General features: G+C 46.5%; 1 long non-coding RNA gene across 1 annotated transcript; it reads left to right on the forward strand.

The window, feature by feature from the left end:
• The first annotated feature begins 1367 nt into the window (after positions 1-1367).
• Positions 1368-6186, forward strand: LOC142488588 (uncharacterized). Its single transcript, XR_012799520.1, has 3 exons — positions 1368-1838; positions 3202-3249; positions 5840-6186. It is a non-coding gene; the product is annotated as an uncharacterized LOC142488588 (long non-coding RNA).
• Positions 6187-20701: the final 14515 nt, after the last annotated feature.

The following is a 20701-nucleotide window of genomic DNA, read 5'->3' on the forward strand; positions in this document are numbered from 1 at the left end:
GGTAGACCACTAAGTCTTTTTACTTTAAGATGGTTAATATAAACAGTATTGCTATGTGGGCTGTGTAATGCATCGGTTGACATTTTGTTACACTTATTGTATATGTTACTTTTAAGATCCCAGCTCCGTGTCAAGAGTACAGTGTATCAGACCCTGACGGGTTGTGTTACATTTATAGACTAAGTAGACTAAGTTACAACTGTTCCCTTGGTCTATACTCTGTTTATTCTCATGGCTACCATAGTCACGGCTGTTTGATTGTTAGGCAGCCCTGACATAAACCCTAACTGCACCCAGTAATTTGTTTATCTGAGCAGATCTAACAAGCTGAATGATTTTATTATGTGAATTTATCCCACTATGATTTAACTGTTTGGATAATTATTGTTATATCTGGATCACTATTCTGTAGTGTTATAGTTACCAATACAGCTTTAGGGTAGCTACTTGTGGCACCCAATATAATTGAGCTGATTACAAGTGAGTGTGCACAGTTATCATCGGAAATTAACTATGTTTTAAGAGGTTATAATTTGATACGAACATTGATTCTTGCCTCTAGGCTTATTCACACATTTTGTGTGCTTACTATACAGATTCAGTGTCTGAGTGAGCATTTCTTTATGATCTGCATCCCACTATGATATAATTGTTTGGACCACTATTGCTGTCTTTGTATTAGCAGTTCTTATTGCTGTATTCATTTAAACAACTACAGCTTTTGGTGCACCTGAATGTTAACTAGCCAGGTAAAAGATGGAAATATACAAATAAAATCCGACAACAGGGCCGTGGTAAAATATATAGCCAAGCAAGGAGGAACAAGGAGGAAAAAACTGATGAAATAGAGCTGGCCTAGCCCGCATGTGTGGCTGGGGGGGGGGAAGAGAGGCTCGCCCAGCCCACGCTTAGCCGTGCGGGTGGGCTAATGGCAAGGGAACATGAGTGTCATGTGGTTCCGCCTCCTGACGATGATCAGGGGGTGGGGTTTTTTTGGGGGGGGCTGGGGGCAAGGCTGTTGTTACGGCTGGGGGAGGGGGCTGTTGGTGGTATGGCTGGAATAGTGGGCTTTTGCCCCCCCCTCCTCCCTCCTCCTTGGGGAGATATTGGCCCTCTTCCTTCCCCCCCCTTTTTTCTTTTCCACTCTTTTAAACAGTGGGAGGTGGTCAGGTGGGGCTGTCCATTTAAAAAAAAAAAAAAAAAAATAATAATGAAATAAATAAATAAAAATGTATATTAAAAAAAAAAAAGCCTTTTGAGGTTGGTCTTGGTTGTGGTTAATGGAAGACAATGCTAAGGTTTTTGATGTCATGGGTGACACCATACTTAAAAAAAAAAATGACAGCAATGGTTGGCTGGATGTTAGCGCTAATGGATGGAGGTGGGGGGTGTTAAGGTGCTAAAGATATAAGCATTAATGCGGGAATTTTATGTTATTACAGCTTTAGAGCGGTTTCTAAGTCTATTCAAGTGAACTGGTTTTCGTGAAGATCGGCCAGGCAAGAGTTCAAGAGTAGTTTGCTGGCAGGATTTAGGTGGTGGAATTAAACCAGTGTTTGACGAGCCATTGGATAAAATTACAGCGTTAGTAGCGATGTCCTTTCAGGTCAGCACCATGCAGCTTTTGGCGGAGGCGCACAACCATGAGGAAGGATGGTTTCAAAAACAGATGTGTGCACTAGTGCTGAAAGCTGGGAGTGATCAAGGAAGTTTGGGCAGTCGTGAAGACGCGAGAGGACAGGGCGGTTCCCATGCTACCTGCGCTGAGGCGTGGCCATCATCAAGTGATGAAGGGGGTCCTAGTTACGGAGCACGGGAGGCGTTGGTGGTGCAGAAGGGTATGTCATGGCGGAGTTTTTGGAAATCACAGCCTATTTGGTTGAAGGCTGGGTGACTTTTGGGAGGAGCCTGGGTGATGGGTCCCCACATGAACAGGTGTGGGACATTGGGTCCCTGGAAAAAACAGGGGTGGGACATGGGTTTCCACGAAAACAGGTGTGGGACATGGGTCCCTACAAAAACAAGGTTGGACATGGGTCTCCACGAAAACAGGTGTGGGACATGGGTCCCTCCAAAAACAAGTGCTGGACATGGGTCCCCACGAAAACAGGTGTGGGACATGGGCCCCTGGAAAAAACAGGGGTGGGACATGGGTATCCACAAAAACAGGTGTGGGACATGGGTCCCCACAAAAAACAAGTGTTGGACATGGGTCCCCACAAAAAACAGGTGTGGGACATGGGTCACCACAAAAACAAGTGTTGGACATGGGTCTCCACAAAAACAGGTGTAAGTCATGGGTCCCCCCAAAAAAAAAAAAAAAACAAGTGTTGGACATGGGTCCCCACAAAAAACAGGTGTGGGACATGGGTCCCTGGAAAAAGCAAGGGTGGGACATGGGTCTCCACAAAAACCGGTGTGGGACATGGGTCCCCACAAAAACAAGTTTGGACATGGGTCCAAACAAAAACAGGTGTGGGACATGGGCCCCTGGAAAAACAGGGGTGGGACATGGGTCTCCACAAAAAAAAAAAAAAAAACAGGTGTGGGACATGGGTCCCCACAAAAACAGGTGTGGGACATGGGCCCCTGGAAAAACAGGGGTGGGACATGGGTCTCCACAAAAACAGGTGTGGGACATGGGTCCCCACAAAAACAAGTGTTGGACATGGGTCCCCACAAAAACAGGTGTGGGACATGGGTCCCTGGAAAAACAGGGGTGGGACATGGGTCCCTGGAAAAAACAAGAGTGGGACATGGGTCCCTGAAAAAAAAAAAAAAAAAAAAAACAACAAGGGTGGGACATGGGTCCCTGGAAAAACAGGGGTGGGACATGGGTCCCAACCTTAAAAAAAAAAAAAAAAAAAAAAAAAAAAACAAGAGCATGGATGGAGGCGAGCAGTAGGTTACTAAGTGTTCCCTTTCTCCCCTAAAAAAAAAAAAAAAAAAAGGGGGATTTTGGGAGGGGGCCGACATGCTCGCCATAGCCGGTTACTGGTGAAAGGAAGGCTGGAAAAGGATGGTTGGTAATAAAAAAAAAAAAAAAAAAAAAAAGAGGTTGGGGGGTTTGGTCCCAGCCTAGAAGAGAACGTAGGTAAAGGATTGGTCCTTTAAAAAAAAAAAAAAAAAAAAAAATAAGAGTTTATTCAGGAATGAAGGTTAGCTTAATTGGGGGTTTAATATTTGCTTCCTCATTTACAGGTAAATCTGGAACGGCCGGGACGCGGTCGACCTCGCTTTGTGGCGCTGGTACGTCGTCCACGGCTTGCAAGCGGTCCGGGCCTCGGGTTGAGCTTGCTGTCAGAGGCTTAGAGGACAAGAGTCTTGGGGCAGGTCCCGACAGGCGGTTCAAAACACCGCCGGGGACTGGGGCATCGAAGGGTAAGCGAAAAAGAGTTGCTTGTTTGGGAAATAAGAGTGTTACCTTGCCGGGCATTGTTAGCTCCCCTGGGCCACAGGTGTTGGAGTTGGGGTTAGCGGGCGATGCTGAGGCAAGAATGATTAGTGCGGTGGTTAAGGGCGTTCAGTTAGCTTTATTGCCGATGACAACGTTATTATCCACTAAGCAAGCAGTGGAGGCATGCAAGTCAAGTGAGCGGCAGGGGAGGTCAGATTCAGTGCTTGACGGGGGGAGCAACCGTGGAACAGTTGGTGGAGAGTTGGCTCAGGTGTCTTTGGGTGTGGAGAGGATGTGGAAAAGCGTCTTTTTCCTCGCACGTTCAGTAATTGGTCGCAGGCATTTGGGATTTTGGCGGGCGTTGCGGGGGAAAAGGATCCGCATTTATGCTCGGCGCTTTTTAAGTATTCAGGATACGATTAGAAAAGCGTTTCAGAAACACGGGGGGTCGTCCTTTCGTGGGTCAAATAGCCTCAAAGCGGTCTGGCGGGAGCATTTTCAGGTGCGCACATCAGGGAGAGGGCGTGCAGGTGGGAAGCAGTCGGGGGTATGTTGGCGTTACAACGAGTCAAGATGCAATTTTGAGAATTGTAGATTCTAACATACTTGCACTGGGTGCGGGGGTCAGCATCCCAAATCAAAGTGCTTTAAGAAAGATAGTAAGGGTTTCAAGGGAGCAGGACAGCAGGCTGTTCAGGAAGGTGGGAACGCCAGTTTCAGCAGCGGCAATGGCGCCTTGGCTGGAAAAATACCCCAATAGACGGGCAGCTAGCTTATTACGAGAGGGGTTTAAGGAAAGATTCAGGATCCCCTTTGAGTATCAGGAGGGATCGGGGGGCGAGAGGAATTTGAAGACGGTCAGGTTGAATGGGGATGTGGCAAAAGAAAAAATTGATAAAGAGATTGAGTTGGGCAGAATGGCGGGTCCTTTCCTTTCCCCGCCCCTGAAAAATCTTAGGGTGTCACCATTGGGAGTGGTTCCGAAAAAGGAGGCGGGGGCTTTCAGGTTAATTCAACATCTGTCTTACCCGAAAGGGTCGTCAGTTAATGATGGGATAGATAGGGACTTATGCTCCGTAAGCTACGCCACTTTTGATCAAGCGGCGGCTTTGGTGGGAAGGATGGGGCAGGGGGCATTGATGGCGAAGGCAGACGTTAAGTCAGCTTTCAGACTCTTGCCGGTACATCCAGATTGTTTTCATTTATTGGGCTGTATGTTGGAAGGGCGTTATTTTGTTGACCTTTGTTTACCTATGGGTTGTGCATTGTCTTGTTTTTATTTTGAAACATTCAGCACATTTTTGGAGTGGGTGGTCCGCAAAAGGGTGCAGGCAGCAGGGATCATACATTATTTGGATGATTTCCTTTTCGTTGGTCCGCAGGGGTCTGATTTGTGCGCAAGGTGGCTTTTTCATTTTTCAGCCATGGCGCGCGAATTTGGGGTTCCTTTGGCGAATGAAAAAACAGTGGCACCCACGACCACTCTCAGTTTTCTGGGCATAGTAATTGATTCAGTGAACAGGGAATATAGGTTACCTCCTGAGAAGTTAGTTGTTTTGGAGTGTATGATAAAGGATTTCATGCTTCTTAGGAAGGCCTCATTAAGACAGTTTCAGGTTTTGATGGGCCATTTGGTGTTTGCAGCTCGCATTATGCCTGTGGGAAGGGTGTTTTCCAGGCGCTTGTCAGCAGCTACAGCGGGGGTAAGGCGTCCCAACCATTTCATTGGGGTCACAACATATATTCGGAAGGATTTGGCGGTGTGGTTAAAGGGATAACTAGCAGGGATGGCAGAAGACCAGTGACGCCGGCAATTTTGGAGGGTTTGTTGCGGGCCACAGACGTGGTATGCTCTTCCAGTTTTGAGGCAGTACTTTTTAAGGTCACATTCATCATAGCATTTTTTGCAGCTCTGCGAGCAGGTGAATTGGTTTGTGTATCCAAGAAAGGAGGGGGTGGCTTGCAGCGGGCTGACGTAAGTTTAGGAGAAGGTTTGGTGAGGTTGCTGGTACGGAGGTCTAAAACGGATCAGAAAGGAAAGGGAGCGTGGATCTTGTTGAAGGGCTTGCCTGGAAGTGTGGTGTGCCCAGCAAAAGCGTTGGACGATTATTTGGCCATTAGGCCAGAACAAGGGGGTCCACTGTTAGTGCACCAGAACGGGGGGGCATTGTCAAGGTTTCAATATTTGCGGGTCTTTCGGATGTGTCTCAAGCAGCAAGGGTTAGAAGGGGGGCAGTATGGAACGCATTCTTTTCGCATTGGGGCAGCGACGGAAGCAGCACGCGTTGGGCTCGCGGTAGCAAAGATACGGAGGATTGGGCGCTGGAAGTCAGACAGTTACCGGACATACATCAGGCCGGATTTGGTAGGGGAGAATGTTGCGCTAGATTAAACACTTTGCCGTTGTTTTTCTTTTTTCCCACCATGTTTTTGCCTCCTCAGATTTCGTGGTAATTTGGATCGTGGGAGATTCAATGGTACACTGGGCGGGGAAGAGGGCGAATTCGCGCCCCTACGGAAAGAATTTAGGGTTGAGTATGGAGCAGGTGGAGGTAACGTGGTGGGGGATGAGAGGGATGCGGTGGGGACGGCTTTTTCCGCTGTTAATTTCTAGGGCCAGGGGTAGGAGGGCACCGGATATCATCATTATTCATGTTGGGGGTAATGATGTGGCAAAATTGTGGTCGATTGATTTATTTCAGCAGATTAAGCAAGATTTGGCGCGCATGTTAACGTTTTGGCCAGGGGTGCAATTAGTTTGGTCCGAGATAATATGCAGGTTGGTTTGGAAAGGTGCGCGTATCCCAGGGAGAGTTAACAAGACGAGGAAGAGGTTAAACAGGAAGGTGGGGAATTTCGTGGTTCAATGTGGGGGTTGGGTCATTCGTCACCCGCAGTTTAGTTTTAAATTGGGTGGATGGTTTAGGGAAGATGGGGTACAGTTGTCGGATGTCGGGGTGGACATGTTTAATAATGAGTTACAGGAAGGTTTGGAAGAGGTCATAAGGGGTATGGCGGTACGGGTCTGATTTAAGGGGGTTAAACAGGCCCGTTGGTGGCGGCAGTTGGGGGGGGGGGTAGGTGCTTGTCCCCCAGAAGTGGCTCGGGGCTGGTTATCGGGGGGTTTTGAAGCGAGGGGGCAGGTCACCGGGACGTACTTCCGGGTGCCCCCTTTGCGTTGCACAGCTCTGAGCATTCTGGCGCGGACAGGTGGTACGCTATCCCCATTGGTGTTAATAAATAAGCCGCGGCCTTTTACCTCCATATATGTGTCCTCTTGTTATTTGTATGTCTTTATGTAGAGGGTTCATAGGAGAGGGGGGGGGGAAGCTCGCGCCTCCTTGGTCATGAACAGATTCTATCATGGGCAGAAGGCTATCTTACAGATATAACAGTCATACATATACCAGGGCCAGAAAATATTACAATAAGGATTCTTGCGCTCGCGCTGTCCTCTTTATAAGATAATCAGCTTGCAGCAGGGCGTGTAGGAGCCACTCCTCAAGATACTCCTATGAAAGAAAAACTCCCAAGGGAGTTTTTCAAAAGACAAAACAAACACACACAAGCGCACCACAGATTAGTAAAAGGTGTATCACAAAATTTTTATAAAATTTAATAAAGGTCACTGTGTCAAGATTATGCAATATTTCTTCCTTATTACTCTCCTGATGAAGCATTGATTGCGAAACTGGTAGGGGTCACGAGAGGCAGCTGTGCGCAGTCTCCCTTTGGCTGGAATGAGACCCGTAGGAAGTGGTTGCAGAGAGGTTATCCTGCCATGTATTCGTGTGTCCGGACAGTTTTGCATCCACACTGAGCCCCTGCTGCCACTTCTTGCGGTTAGTTTGCGAAGGTACCCGGGCGCTATCTCTGTTTGTTATGTCTGATGTGCAGAAGTATAAAAAGAGTGGTGTAATACTGCCTGTAAATGGTTTTGAGTGGTATCCTCTTGTGACTCGGAACCCCAGCAGGATCTATCCAGGACCCTTGTAGTTAATGAATACAGAAGAGATGGGGGAGCACAATAATTGGAAACAGGCAGTGTTATAGAACTGATAATTGCTCTTTTTTAAGGTGAAGCAGTTATAACCTGAGTGGGTGTGGTGGCTCAGGTGTCTAATGTCTAATTGGGAGAGTGGACACACATAGATGTATGTGTGTTGGTCTAAAAGTGGAATAAAGGTATATAAGACTTACACGGCCTTGTGTAAGCCCAGTCGCATCAGAGTTTCTTTAGGAGTCCCGTGTGCTTCTGATGAGGCTTCTCTTCTTGCGATGCTGGTTCTTCTTCTTGTTTTATAGTCCACTTGCTTCGTTGGTTCACAGTGCCGCTCCAGGGGAATTTCCTCTCGTATAAACAGAAAGGAGGATAGGGTTAACACATATAATTGTATACACGTCAGTGAGGGGGGTGGGATGGTGTGTTTATAAACCACCAAGAATTGTATTCTATATAATATTGTTTGGCACTCACACGGGCTAGTGTGAGTGTTATCCTATCTTGGTATCTTGTTCAAAAGAAGTTGCCCAATCAATATCAGGTGATGAAAGGGTAGGGTGAGAAGGTATTAATAATAAATATATCACAATACTCACACGGGCCAGTGTGAGTACACACTCCTAGCAGTATCTTGTTCTTTTGTTCCAGTCGTCACCAATGGTGAAAATGGGGTTAACAGATAAAAGACACTAATGTCTGGGGGGTAAAAACACTATCTTTAATAAAAACATGAAAAATAAAACAAACTCAGAATACAAACGATTCTGTGGAAGGTGAATGCAAGGGGTAGGCAGTGTGGTGTATAGTTGTAGGGGGTCTCTCTTTTCCGCGTCCGGATGGAGAGCTGCAACTTCACCTCTGCCTCCTCTGTAGTGTGCTTTAAAATGTTCCAGGTGAAGAGCTCAGGTTATAACTGCTTCACCTTAAAAAAGAGCAATTATCAGTTCTATAACACTGCCTGTTTCCAATTATTGTGCTCCCCCATCTCTTCTGTATTCACTTCTTGCGGTTAGTTGTGTTCCCCTCAATTGGGTTTGTTCTTTCTAGGAGTTATTAGACATCCGCAGTGGATGTATTTTTAACTCATCTAGTTGTTCACTTCTTTGAAGTTATGTTTTGATTTAGCATTTATAGGGTGTGATTTACCATACATAGTACATGCTTCATATGTGTATTTTTATGTGTTTTTGTTTTGTACATTTTATTTATTGATTATTGTCTTTTGGTCACAGTGACCTTTATTAAATTTTATTACATTTTTGTGATACACCTTTTACTAATCTGTGGTGCGCTTGTGTGTGTTTGTTTTGCCCGAAAATATTACAGCAGATTTTCTCAGTCGCAACCTAATTCACCAGGGAGAATGGTCATTAGACAACCAAGTATTCTGCAACTTGGTAAAACGCTGGTGGCAACCAGAAATAGATCTGATGGCTACTCACCAAAACAGAAAGGTGGAAAATTATTGTGCAATGCACACAGATGCCCTCAGTTTCAAGTGGAAGTTCAAACTGGCATATATTTTCCCTCCAATTCCTCACGTTTCAAAGATAATGAGGAACATCAAGACCGATCAAGCAGACGTGATACTGGTGGGTCATATTGGACAAGGAGACCATGGTTTGCCTTTCTCATAAACATGGCAATAGACACACTATGGCATCTACCAAATATCCTGAGACTGATACTGTAAAACATGGAGCAGTATATCACCCAGAGCCCAAACAATTGTCCTTGCAGCTTGGAGATTGAGTGGAATGTATTAAGAGAAAAGGGATGTTCAGAAAGAACAATAAAAACCCTGTTGGAAGTAAGAAAGAAATCTACATCAACCGTAGTCTACCGAATTTAGTTATGGTTCAGAGACTGGTGTGGTAAGCAAAAACAGAAGTTTCTTTCTCCAAAAACTGTGACACTAGTAGAATTCCTACAAGTAGGATTTGATAGAGGACTCAGCCTCAGTTCATTGAAGGGGCAAGTTTCTGCATTGTTAGAACTGTTAGAGAATCTTGCAAATGAAAGGCCCATTATTCGTTTTTTCATGTGGTTAAGACCACAAATCAAGAATAGAGTGCCAGCATGGGATCTATCACTAGTATTGGATGTTCTCACAATGCAGCCTTTCGAACCTATAGATCAAATACCCTTGAAGTTGTTATCATGGAAGGTTGCATTCCTGATATCTATTATATCAGCAAGGAGAGTGGGAGAATTACAAGCCTTCTCTTGTAAAGAACAATTTCTGGTCATCCACCAATTTAAAAGAGTGATGCGACCAGTATACAATTTCTTTCCGAAAGTAGTTTCTCAATTTCATATAAACCAAGAAATTGTAATTCCTTCATTTTGCCCAAAACCGGGTAATAAGGAAGAAATATTGCATAATCTTGACATAGTGAGGTGCTTGAAAACCTATATTGAGAGAGTGCAAGACATAAGAATATCAGATAGGCTATTTATCATTCCAGAAGGTCCAAGGACAGGGCAAGCAGCAATATCCAAATGGATATTGTTGGATAAAGCAACAATATCCAAATGGATTGTATCATGTATCAGAAAATCGTACAAAAACAAAGGACAAAATCTGACGTTGACCTTAAAAGCACACTCAACGAGAGCAATGGCCACTTCATGGGCATTCAAGGCACAAGCATCACCGTCACAAATCTGAAAAGCGGCAGTATTGTCTTCATTTAACACATTTATGAAGTATTACAGATTGGACATTCAGGCTTCAGCTGACGCAAGCTTTGGTCGAAAAGTATTACAGTCTGTAAAAATTAAGTGGAAGACTGTAATTATCCTGAAACTAAGGTCACGTTTGAAGTATGAATAGCTCCAGTTAGCTTTAACTCATGTCTTCCCTCTTCCAAAGCATCACAAGTCCTTAATGTATTTTTTAATTTTATTGCAGAAGTAGAAAACAACAGGTATTTGTAGGTTTAGTGTGAGTAGAGAGTGCTTCTCTATCTGAAATGCTTCTATGAGGTGGACTACGGTAAGACAGAAAGGCCTTACCAGGGGTGGATGCAGACAGGTCTATACTCACTGTGATCTAAGGTGGAAAAGGAAGTGTGAGTGTATTCTGGGTAACAAGATAGCCTGGGGACAGACCATCTGTGAGCAAGGCAGAGGGGGAGAGAGCAGACTAGCCCATCCTGAGAGAAAGGCTGAGGTTGCTATAGCAACTCACTGACTATGTCTGAGTAAACAACATGTGTAGCAAAATGTTGCCCTTTCACATGCAGCAAGCTGCTGGGACAGGGGAAATAACAGGCAGCTGAACTAGAGAGAAATGAATCCCATGAACTGCAAAAGGAGACAGAGAAATATGGAATCCTGTTCCATGACACTCCCCGTCTGGTATCTGGAGATACCACTATAATAAAGTATGTGGAACATATGTGCAATGCAAATATAATATAACAATGCAAAAGTCCATGTCCACATAGCGATGTGATACCGGCTGGCATCACTGGCTTCAAAGTCCCTTGGCCAAGGTTCTTGGACAAAGGATGCAAAATGGATGCACCGCTCCCGGTTAGCTGGGTGTCTCTCTTGGTGAAAGTCTCTGGCACTGTTTCTTGTTAAACTTATGGAAGAACAGTCCTTTTGTCTCTGTAGTTTCACCTACAGAGTGCATCCCCTTGTAGGTATGCCAGTCGTGGTAGCCTGTCACTCTATCACCTGGTGTTTGGCAGAAGGAGATGGCTTTTGGCTCCTTGCGGAAGCGGATCAACCCTCCTAGAAGACTGGTTGTCAAGTCTGGTCCAGTGAAGAGGGCATTGTTCAGGGAGACTCCCTGATGCTGAGCGCTGGAGCTGAACACTACCCGGATTTGATCGGGTTCCTGAGGGTGGTAGGCCCCGCTGATTGGAGATACCAGCATTCTTCGCCTTCCTTCAGTGAAGGTGCTGGCTTTGCGTGGCCGCTAAGGAATGTCTTCTGGATGAAGGCCACAAAGTTATGTTTGGTCTCCGGTTTCCTTTGTAGGTCGCAGCAGAGCGAAGTGAGCCTAGATATGGCATGTTCTTTGTTGTTTGGGAGGCGTCTTCTTGGTGAATGGAATGGTAGCGGGGTCACCCAACTGCCCGATCTGTCCTTGAAGAGCTCCTTATCCATTAACTTCTGGAATTCTCCATCTTCCATCGATGGTACTTGTTTGTTACCATCCCTTGTTGTCTGGAACGCTGTACACCCTAGGTCATCGGAACATTTCTCTTGCACGAGAACGTCTCCATGTATTTTGACAATACTCCTTTGTGTCTCTTTGTTAACTGCCGTCAGGAGGTTGTTTTCTCCCTGGACATGACGAAGAACGGTCTCTTTTGTCCTTTTAAATCCCTTTGTGAAATGTCTCTGCGACTGTCCCTTTTTTGACATGTGAGAGGACATTCTTTTTGCCACTGTGGCTTCACCTAAAGGCGCAGTCTTTTGCGGCTATGCCAGCCGTGGCAGCTGGCTGCTTTGCCACTTGGTATTCTGTGGAGAGGAACAACTATACGCCTTAGCCGTGCCATTGCTCGCGGGAGTACCGTCCGATTGTTTATTGTCTTTTGGACGATCCCTTTGTCGGTCACCTTTGGGAGGTTACTTTCTTCCTTCGGTGGAGTCGACTCATCATCCTTAGCTGTCTGGACTACTGAGCATCCTAGGCCATTGTCACATCCCTCTGATGCGAAGATGTTTTTGTTGGTCTCAGGGGTATGACCTTGTCTCTTCTCTTCACTTGGCCCTCCTATCACTTGGAGATGGCCAAGACATGGTTCAGAGAGGGATGTGTGTCCACATTCTGTTATCACCGTTCTGCGGGCGTCAACATAGTCTGGTCCGTGCCCTTTGTCGGTGCACACGTTGCCCACTATCACCCATCCTAAGTCAAGTCTTTGGGCGTATGGTGCGTTGTGGGGTCCGTTACGCTGCTTACGGACTTTGTACACCCTCAAGATGTCCCTACCGAGCAGCAGCAAGATCTTGGCACCTTGTTCTACCGGCGGGATGTAGTTGGCTATTCCTCTGAGGTGCGGGTGATGGCGTGCCACGTCTGGTATGGGAATCTCCTCCTTTTGCAGCCATGTAGTTGCACTCGATGAGGGTGGGGAGAGCTATCTTCACTCTGTTATCCACTGAACGTATGACGTAGCCGCTTGCTCTTCTCCCTATTGTCTCAGTTGACCCTGCACAGGTTCTGAGGGTGTAGGGTGAGGCATTGTCTTGTGAGTTGAATAAGTTGAAGAATTCCGTCTTTGCCAATGATTTGTTACTTTGATCGTCGAGGATTGCATACATCCGGATAGCCTTCTCGGGTTGTCCCTGGAGGTGCACTGCAACAAGGTATATTTTGGAGCAGGATATTTTGTCACTTCCTTTTCCACAAACCTCGGTGCACTGAGACGTGACAGGTGTTGACTCTCCTTCCTCCCCGCCATGCTCCTCTACAGAGGATGGGTTGTTGAGTTGGTGGAGTGTCAGCGCCTCTGGATGTAGCGGTTACGTGTTTGCCACTTTTGCACACTACACATTTGATGTCTTCTTTAAAGTCTCTGGCTAGGTGAGGCGTGGAACCGCAGCACCTGAAGCAAACTCTGAATTCTCTGAGTAACTTCTTGCGTTCCTCTATGGACTTCATCCTGAACCCAAAGCACCTTTTAAGTGGGTGTGGCTTCTTGTGTATGGGACATTCCCTGTTTGGGTCCCTTGGTTCCTCGTCTCCGGCGACCGACTGATCTGGAGTAGTTTGGGTTGTGGGAGACACGTCCTCCTGTGGACCAAGATGGGTGTTTGAGTGTTACCGTATCTCGCCACTGGTCTCTCATTCCTCAGGCTGCTTCCACTGTGTGTGGTTTGCGCACCCAAGATGAAACTGGGATCGTTCCTTGTCCTTGCCGCTTTGCGGATGAAGCTCAAGAAGAATGAGAATGGGGGGAAGGTGACTTGCTTCTCCCTATGGTATTTGGAGCCTTGTGAAATCCATCTTTCTTGGAGGTTGTAAGGTCGCTTCTCCAAGATGGGTCTCACTCCATGAGCTGAGTCTAGGACATTGAAACCTGTTAAGGAATGGTCTTTCCTTGCAAACTCCAGCTCTTGCAGCAGGTCCCCGAGCTCTCGTAGCTTTGAGTAGTCTTTAGTTGTGATCCTGGGAAAGCTGTCGACTCTTTTGAAGAGCGAATCTTCGACTGCTTCGGGGCTACCGTAGCACTCTTCTAGCCTTTCCCATACTAAGTCAAGACCTTCTTGGGGGTGGTTCGAATTTGCTGCCCCGAGTCTCTTCGCGTGTTCCATGGATTCTTTTCCCAGCAATTTTGCTAGCAGCATGAGTTCTTCCCTAGCTGAGATGTCCAGGCTCTTGATTGCGTCCTTGAAGGCGAACTTCCACATACGGTAGATCTCGGGACGGTCGTCAAAGTTGGTAAGTCCTGTTTGCACCAGGTCACGCCGGATCATGTACGTGGCCATGTCTGTCAGGCCTGAGGCATCGGCGTATTGGTCACGTTCTGAGGTAGTTGCTGGGAGGGTCTGTGCGGTCGTCTCTTTCTTGGCGTGGACGCGTGATGACTGCTGGTCAGTGTTAGGGGCTGTGTTCTCCCATGTGGGTGTACCTGGATTGCGAGCCTGTTGTAGTGCATCCGTGTGCGCGCTGGCGTGTGGATCACTGTTGCGGCTGTGGCTATCCCAGGCGGCATGTAACATTGAAGTAACAGCGTCTTCTCCTCGTGGATCTAGCAAGTCTTCGGTGTATGTGAAGTCACACCCGTCATGTTGAGATGGTGCGCTGGTGTTTACGCTGAAGAGGCTCCTTACATAATCCTCAGTGTGTTGGACTGGGTCCTCTAAGGTTATCCGTCTGTACGGTTGCTCCCCGCCGTCCTGTCTCGCAGCTGCTTCTAAGACTTCGGCTTCGGCTATGGCGGCAGCGGCTTCCTTCTCTTGATTAAGTGCCTCTAGTTCTGAATCAAATTCAGCTTTCCTATGCGTAGTGGCTGCGGCAGTGGCGGTGGCAGTAGCCGCGGCTGTCTGCTCCTCTTCTTCTATGCGCACTCTTTCTGCCCTTATGGCTGCCTCTCTCCGACCATATTCGGCCCTGGCACGTGCGGCCTCTGCGGTGGCTCGCGCCTTGGTAGCACTTGCGCTTGCACTGGACACGTTAGATTGCGCTGATCTTGCTGACCTTGATGAATGCCTGGACGTGCTAGAGCAATGTGACGCGGTCTCCAGGAGGAGCTCTTTTCTCTCGCTTTGGGCGTCCGTGATGGCGGTCTGGACAATGCCATCCCGTTCTAGGTCGATCGCCTTTTGCAGGTCGCGTTCTCGCAGGCTATCTTCCATGTTAGTTCTTGTTAGATAGGTGAAATATGCCTGTGACAGCACTTGGTAGCGCGAGTAATCTATCTTCAATTGAGTTATTGCCTGCTCGAGCTGTTGTACATAGTTGCCAGCGCCGGCGACATTGCGTATCCCAAGTGTGGTTGTTTCCCAGGCCAACTCTAATTTAGCGCAGTGAGCTTCAATGTCAGTTTCATACTTTTCGCAGGCCTTTTGTGTCAGTGTGACTGTCCGTTTAGGCCTTGCGTCTCCCTGCGCCTTTTTACATTTGTGCAGCGGTCTCTATGTCTGAGTTGTCACTCTCCTGTGTGATGTCTGTTGAGGCTCTGAGTTCTGCTATGCTGTAGGTGTGTGAAGGCCTTTAGCCAGTGCGTGTGGCGTGCGGTCTTTTACCTGCATCAGCGATGGATGACTGTCTCAGATAGTGCCGCTAGGTGTCCTTCAGCGGTAAGCATAGGGATAGCTGTACTTACAGGTGTCCGGTGGCTCTGACCCGTGTCCTGGCGGTGTCCGGTGGTGTGGCCCTTGGTGGCGCTAGCCGTGGAACGTGCGCAGGTTTAGGTGAGATGGTAGCTCCTCACTGAGAAACTGTACAGAGAGGACTCAAAACAGAGAAGAGCAATCAAAATTCTGCGTATATTGCAGTCTGACTGCAGTGCTGCTACCTTTTGTGTGAGCTGCAGGCTGTGTGCAGTGTAAGCTGCTTGCTTGTACTGCTGCAGGCTTCTGTCTAAAGGCTGTAAGCAGTGGCTTTTATGCTGAATTCAACGTATATAGAATCCGTTTTACTGTGCTGTTTAAACTGTTGCTTGTTTTTGCAGAAAACTAGCTGTTTGCTGTATAGCTGTGTAGTGCTGCACTTTTCTAGCATGAAGGCTGTGAGTGACAGCTTCTGTATAGACCTCCAGCACACGGTCTCTGTCTTACTATCCTGAAACTAGGGTCACAGTGGAAGTATGAATAGCTCCAGTTAGCTTTAACTCATGTCTTCCCTCTTCCAAAGCATCACAAGTCCTTAATGTCTTTTTTAACTTTATTGCAGAAGTAGAAAACAATGGGTACTTGTAGGTGTAGTGTGAGTAGAGAGTGCTTCTCTATCTGAAATGCTTCTATGAGGTGGACTACGGTAAGACAGAAAGGCCTTACCAGGGGTGGATGCAGACAGGTCAGTACTCACTGTGATCTAAGGTGGAAAAGGAAGTGTGAGTGTATTCTGGGTAACAAGATAGCCTGGGGACAGACCATCTGTGAGCAAGGCAGAGGGGGATAGAGCAGACTAGCCCATTCTGAGAGAAAGGCTGAGGTTGCTATAGCAACTCACTGACTATGTCTGAGTAAACAACATGTGTAGCAAAATGTTGCCCTTTCACATGCAGCAAGCTGCTGGGACAGGGGAAATAACAGGGAGCTGAACTAGAGAGAAATGAATCCCATGAGCTGAAAAAGGAGACAGAGAAATATGGAATCCTGTTCCATGACAGTAATAAATAAAATGGTTGAAACTGATATTGGCATTTGGGTTTTGATTTCCCTCCCTAAATAATACTGCTGGGGTATGTCCCTACGGTGCCCACTGCCAGTGTGAACAGGAAAGGAGAAATTTTAACCAACTTACCGTAATTTTTGTTTTCCTGGAACCATGCAGTGGGCACATAGTTACCCTCCCTGTGTATGCCTAATATATATCAGTTGTATTTTGTTAGCTATGGGAGAATCCAAAGACTATCTGCAGGTAGTGGGAGGGGCCTTTTATGGCCTACCTGCAAGAAATCAATTTCCCGTCCTACTCGGCTGAGGATAGAGTTAACCCCTACGGTGCCCACTGCCATCGTTCCAGGAAAAGAAACTTACAGTAGGTTGGTTACATTTTCTCCTTTCCCCACTTTGAGTACTGAAACCGTCTCTATTTTGTCATGGATATATTTGTGTGGTCACACATTCTGAAGGGCAGGTACCTTCTTATAGACTTACAATTGTTTCATTTTTTGCAATTCCTTCCTGATTGATCTAGATCAGGAGTGGCCAACCCCAGTTCTCATGGGCCCCAACAGGTCAGGTTTTAAGGATATTCCTGCTTCAGCACAGATGGCTCAATCAGTGGCTCAGTTGCAGACTGTAGAAACAGGGATTGATTGAACCACATGTGCTGAAGCAGGGACTGATTGAGACTCCTGTGCTGAAGCAGGAAATGATTGAGCCACCTACGTATGCTGAAGCAGATATATCCTAAAAACCTGACATGTTGGTGACCCTTAAGGACTGGAGTTGGCCACTCCTGGTTTAGATACAAAACTTGGAATTACATCAACAAAACTAGATGAAAATAATAAAAATAGATAATCTACATGCCATTTCTAGTAAAAATGCCTTTGTATTAGAGAAATTAGACCAGCCACATATAGGCATTTCCCTTTGTTACACAACCAGCTCAGCCATCAGTATTATCTTCATGTTTCTGTTCACTAGATTGATGATCAAACCATTTACAGTATAACTGAAGCCCAATTCATTATTACGAATCCAAATAACATGTATTCATTAGAAGATTCAGGAAGCTTTTCATATATAAAAAGCAGACTACTAGTTTAAAGCTTTGTAAGAATTATTTGCATATTTTCTTTCATACGCTCTTCTTCAGTTTGCTTCTTAACAACGAGGGTTGATTTGAATGTGATAGTGCCTCATACACATAGCACAATGGGTTGTGTTTCAGAATTTCTAGTCATTTTGATGTTTTCATATTTTGCATTCCAATTTTTTAATTAATTGTATTTTTTTGGTGGTTAAGTACTAAAGGAGTAATTCCCATTTGCTTGAAAGTCCTACAGCACTATGACTACGTTGCTACAGTATGCCAATACATATTTCATATTTCAATACATACAGTACATCCTTGGTCAGGCTCACATACAGTACTGTGCACATTTTGCTCTTGATTTCCAAGAACGTGAATGTATATGTTAATTATTATTTGGGGCATTGTTGTTTTTATTTGTATAATAGTTCTTCCATTGGAACATGCCCTTTATGTTTTAATTTGCTGAAATGTCACAGTGAGAACATGGTATAATCTAAAAGCTATGTATTATTCTTTTCTTTGCAGAAGGAAGAAATTAACAGCACTACACTTATCCTCTCCAATTTGCCCTTGCACAAGAAATCAAATGTGACAATGTCTGAACGTAAAGCAATTAGTAATCACTTCTAGATGCTTAAACCTTAGCAACATATTCTACAGGAAGGATAAAATAACTTATTGAATTAGAAGTGTATTAATATTACTGGGAAGAAATTTTCTGTGCCACTATCTGGTGTCACTAATATATGTTCAGTTATTGCATTAAAATGCAATTATTGTACTCTTAAGATAGAATCACTAACACACTGGAAAGAGATTTTCAATTACTGTTTCCAAAATGTTTTCTTTGTTTCTATAAAATAACTTAATTTTCATTGAATAATTAGTTCTGCAACATATGTTCATTCACATTTAATCTGCAGTCACAATGTGAATGTTGCAACAACAAATGAAATATTTCACAAAATATGTGATCTTCTTTGCCTTCTCTCAGATGATTTCCACATGTCCACGCGTCACTTTGTAGTACACCAAAGCCAGTGCAAGGGTACTCGGCACCATAGGCAAACCTTCAGCCCTGTTTTTGATATTACATCTACTGTCTCACCCCCCCCCCATTCCTCCTCTCTCATCTCCCCCCCTTTCCTCCTCTCTCATCTCAACCCCTCTCCCACTCCTCCTTTCTCACCCGCCTCTCTCTCACCCCTTCCCACTCCTTCCTCTCTCACCCCCTTCTCCTCCTTCCTCTCTCACCCCCTCCTCCTCCTTCCTCTCTCACCTCCTCCTCCTCCTTCCTCTCACCCTCCTCCTCCTTCCTCTCTCACCCCCTCTTCCTCCTTCTCTCACCCCCTTCCTTCTCCGCCTCTTCTCTCAACCCCTCCTCCTCTTCTCTCACCCCCTCCTCCTCTTCTCTCACACCCTCCTCTTCCGCTCTCACCCCCCTCCCCCCCTCACCCCCTCCTCGGCTTCGGTGGAGATGGCAGGAGCAGGGTAGCAGAGGAGGAAGACAGCAGGTGATGGGAGATGAGGACGGCAGTAGCAGAGCAGGATGCTGAGGAGGAGGTGCACAATAGCAGCAGCAGAGGCCGATCGTCTTGGTCGGACCGCTGAAGTGCACTCTTCCCCAGCCGTTCTACTTGGCCATCCTGCTCTGTTCCCATGATCCTCCTCCTCTTCTCCACACCAGGGCCGGTGCAAGGATACTCGGCACCCTAGGCAAACCTTCAGCATAGTTTTGTTGTTAGCCCCATTCTCACTCAACAGCCACTCCTCCTCTCTTGTCTCCCTCCCTTTTCCTCCTCTCTCATCTCAACCCTTCTCCCACTCTTACTCCTTTCTCACCCACGTCTCTTACCCCTTTCCACTCCTCCTCAATCACCCCCACTCCTCTTCTCCCTCCCTCACCACTCACCTCGTCATCAATCACCCCCTTCCTCTTCCTCAATCCCCACCCTCTTCTTTCTTTCACCCCTCCTCCTCTTTTATTCCCCTCTTCCTTCCTCTCACCCCCTCCTCCTCCTTCCCCTCTCACCCCCTCCTCCTCCTTTATTTCCCCTCCTATCTCTCGCCCCTCCTCCTCCTTCACTCCCTCTCCTTCCTCCCCCCTCCTTCTCCTCTTCCTCTCTCACCCCCTCTTCCTCTCTCACCCCTCCTTTTCCGTTATCACCCTCTCCTCCTCTCTCACCCCCTCCTCCACCACCTCTGCTTTGGTGGAGACAGCAGATGCAGGGCAGCAAAGGAGGAGCACAGCAGGCGACGGCATGAGACGAGGATGGAGAACGGCAGTAGCAGAGCAGAATGCCAGGGAGGAGCTGCGCTGTAGCACCGGCAGAGACCTGACATCAGTGAAGACTTCTGGGTCAGACCGCTGAAGTGCACTCTTCCCCAGCCATCCTCCTCTGCCACCCTGCTCCGTTTCCATGATCCTCCTCCTCTTCTCCCGCTGCTGCCTGCCATCCTCCTCTTCTCCCACCACCTGCTGTCCTCTTCTGCTCCCGCTGCCCTCCAAAATGTGTCACCCTAGGCGACCGCCTAAGTCGCCTAGAGGTTGCACCATCCCTGTAGTACACTAGTGTCATTATTATAGATGGACGACATTTTAATAGAAATTTAAATCTGCAGCGGATCTTCCGAGTTCCTTTCATCCGTGGATTTTCGTGGATCAGTCTCAAAAAGGCAGATTCAATTTTTTGTTCTATCACTGAAAATTGAAAGATCATTCAGATTTTCAAGAATACAAATCTGCAAACTAATTTATTAGAGGAGTAAATAAATCGGGGTGCAGCCTCAAATCTCAAGCCATTGTGTTGTAGACAGGGTTTAGCTATGGGTTCGTTAGGGCTGCTGCTGTTCTAATAGTATAGGTTAAACATTTATACATTATTTACTTAATGAAATTACTATTACCTACTTCTTCTAATACAGATCTACTAAAGAGCAAGGTTAAAGCGGTGGAATTTTTACCTACCTTAAGCTCAACTCTGATGAAACCTGTTCCTCTAACACAGCCATAGGAATAGCAGGTTCCTGCGGTATGTACAGCACACCACAACAGGGGGTGCAGGCACAGTAAGACTGCTACTCCCACTGCTGGTACCAGAAAAAGCCACTGGTACAGATGTAGCAAGACTTACTGTCTTCGGTACTGTGAGAAGACATGTGACTCTACCTACGGGAACAGTTTCTTACCCGAGATCCGGCTAACAGAATTATTTGTGATTTTTTTTAAATTTAATTGCATTACAGTATATGTTTGGCAGATGGCGCTCTCCATATCTTTGTCCATGAAACCAGCGCATTGTACTGTCTACAACGACACACCCAAAACGAAAATAGAATGGCATGGCAGAGGCAGCAGAAACCACAGCAGCAACTACTGCCCCAGACACCAATCCCCTGG

Source organism: Ascaphus truei, chromosome 1 (genome assembly GCF_040206685.1).
Source record: "Ascaphus truei isolate aAscTru1 chromosome 1, aAscTru1.hap1, whole genome shotgun sequence".
Classification (NCBI taxonomy): Eukaryota; Metazoa; Chordata; class Amphibia; order Anura; family Ascaphidae; genus Ascaphus; species Ascaphus truei.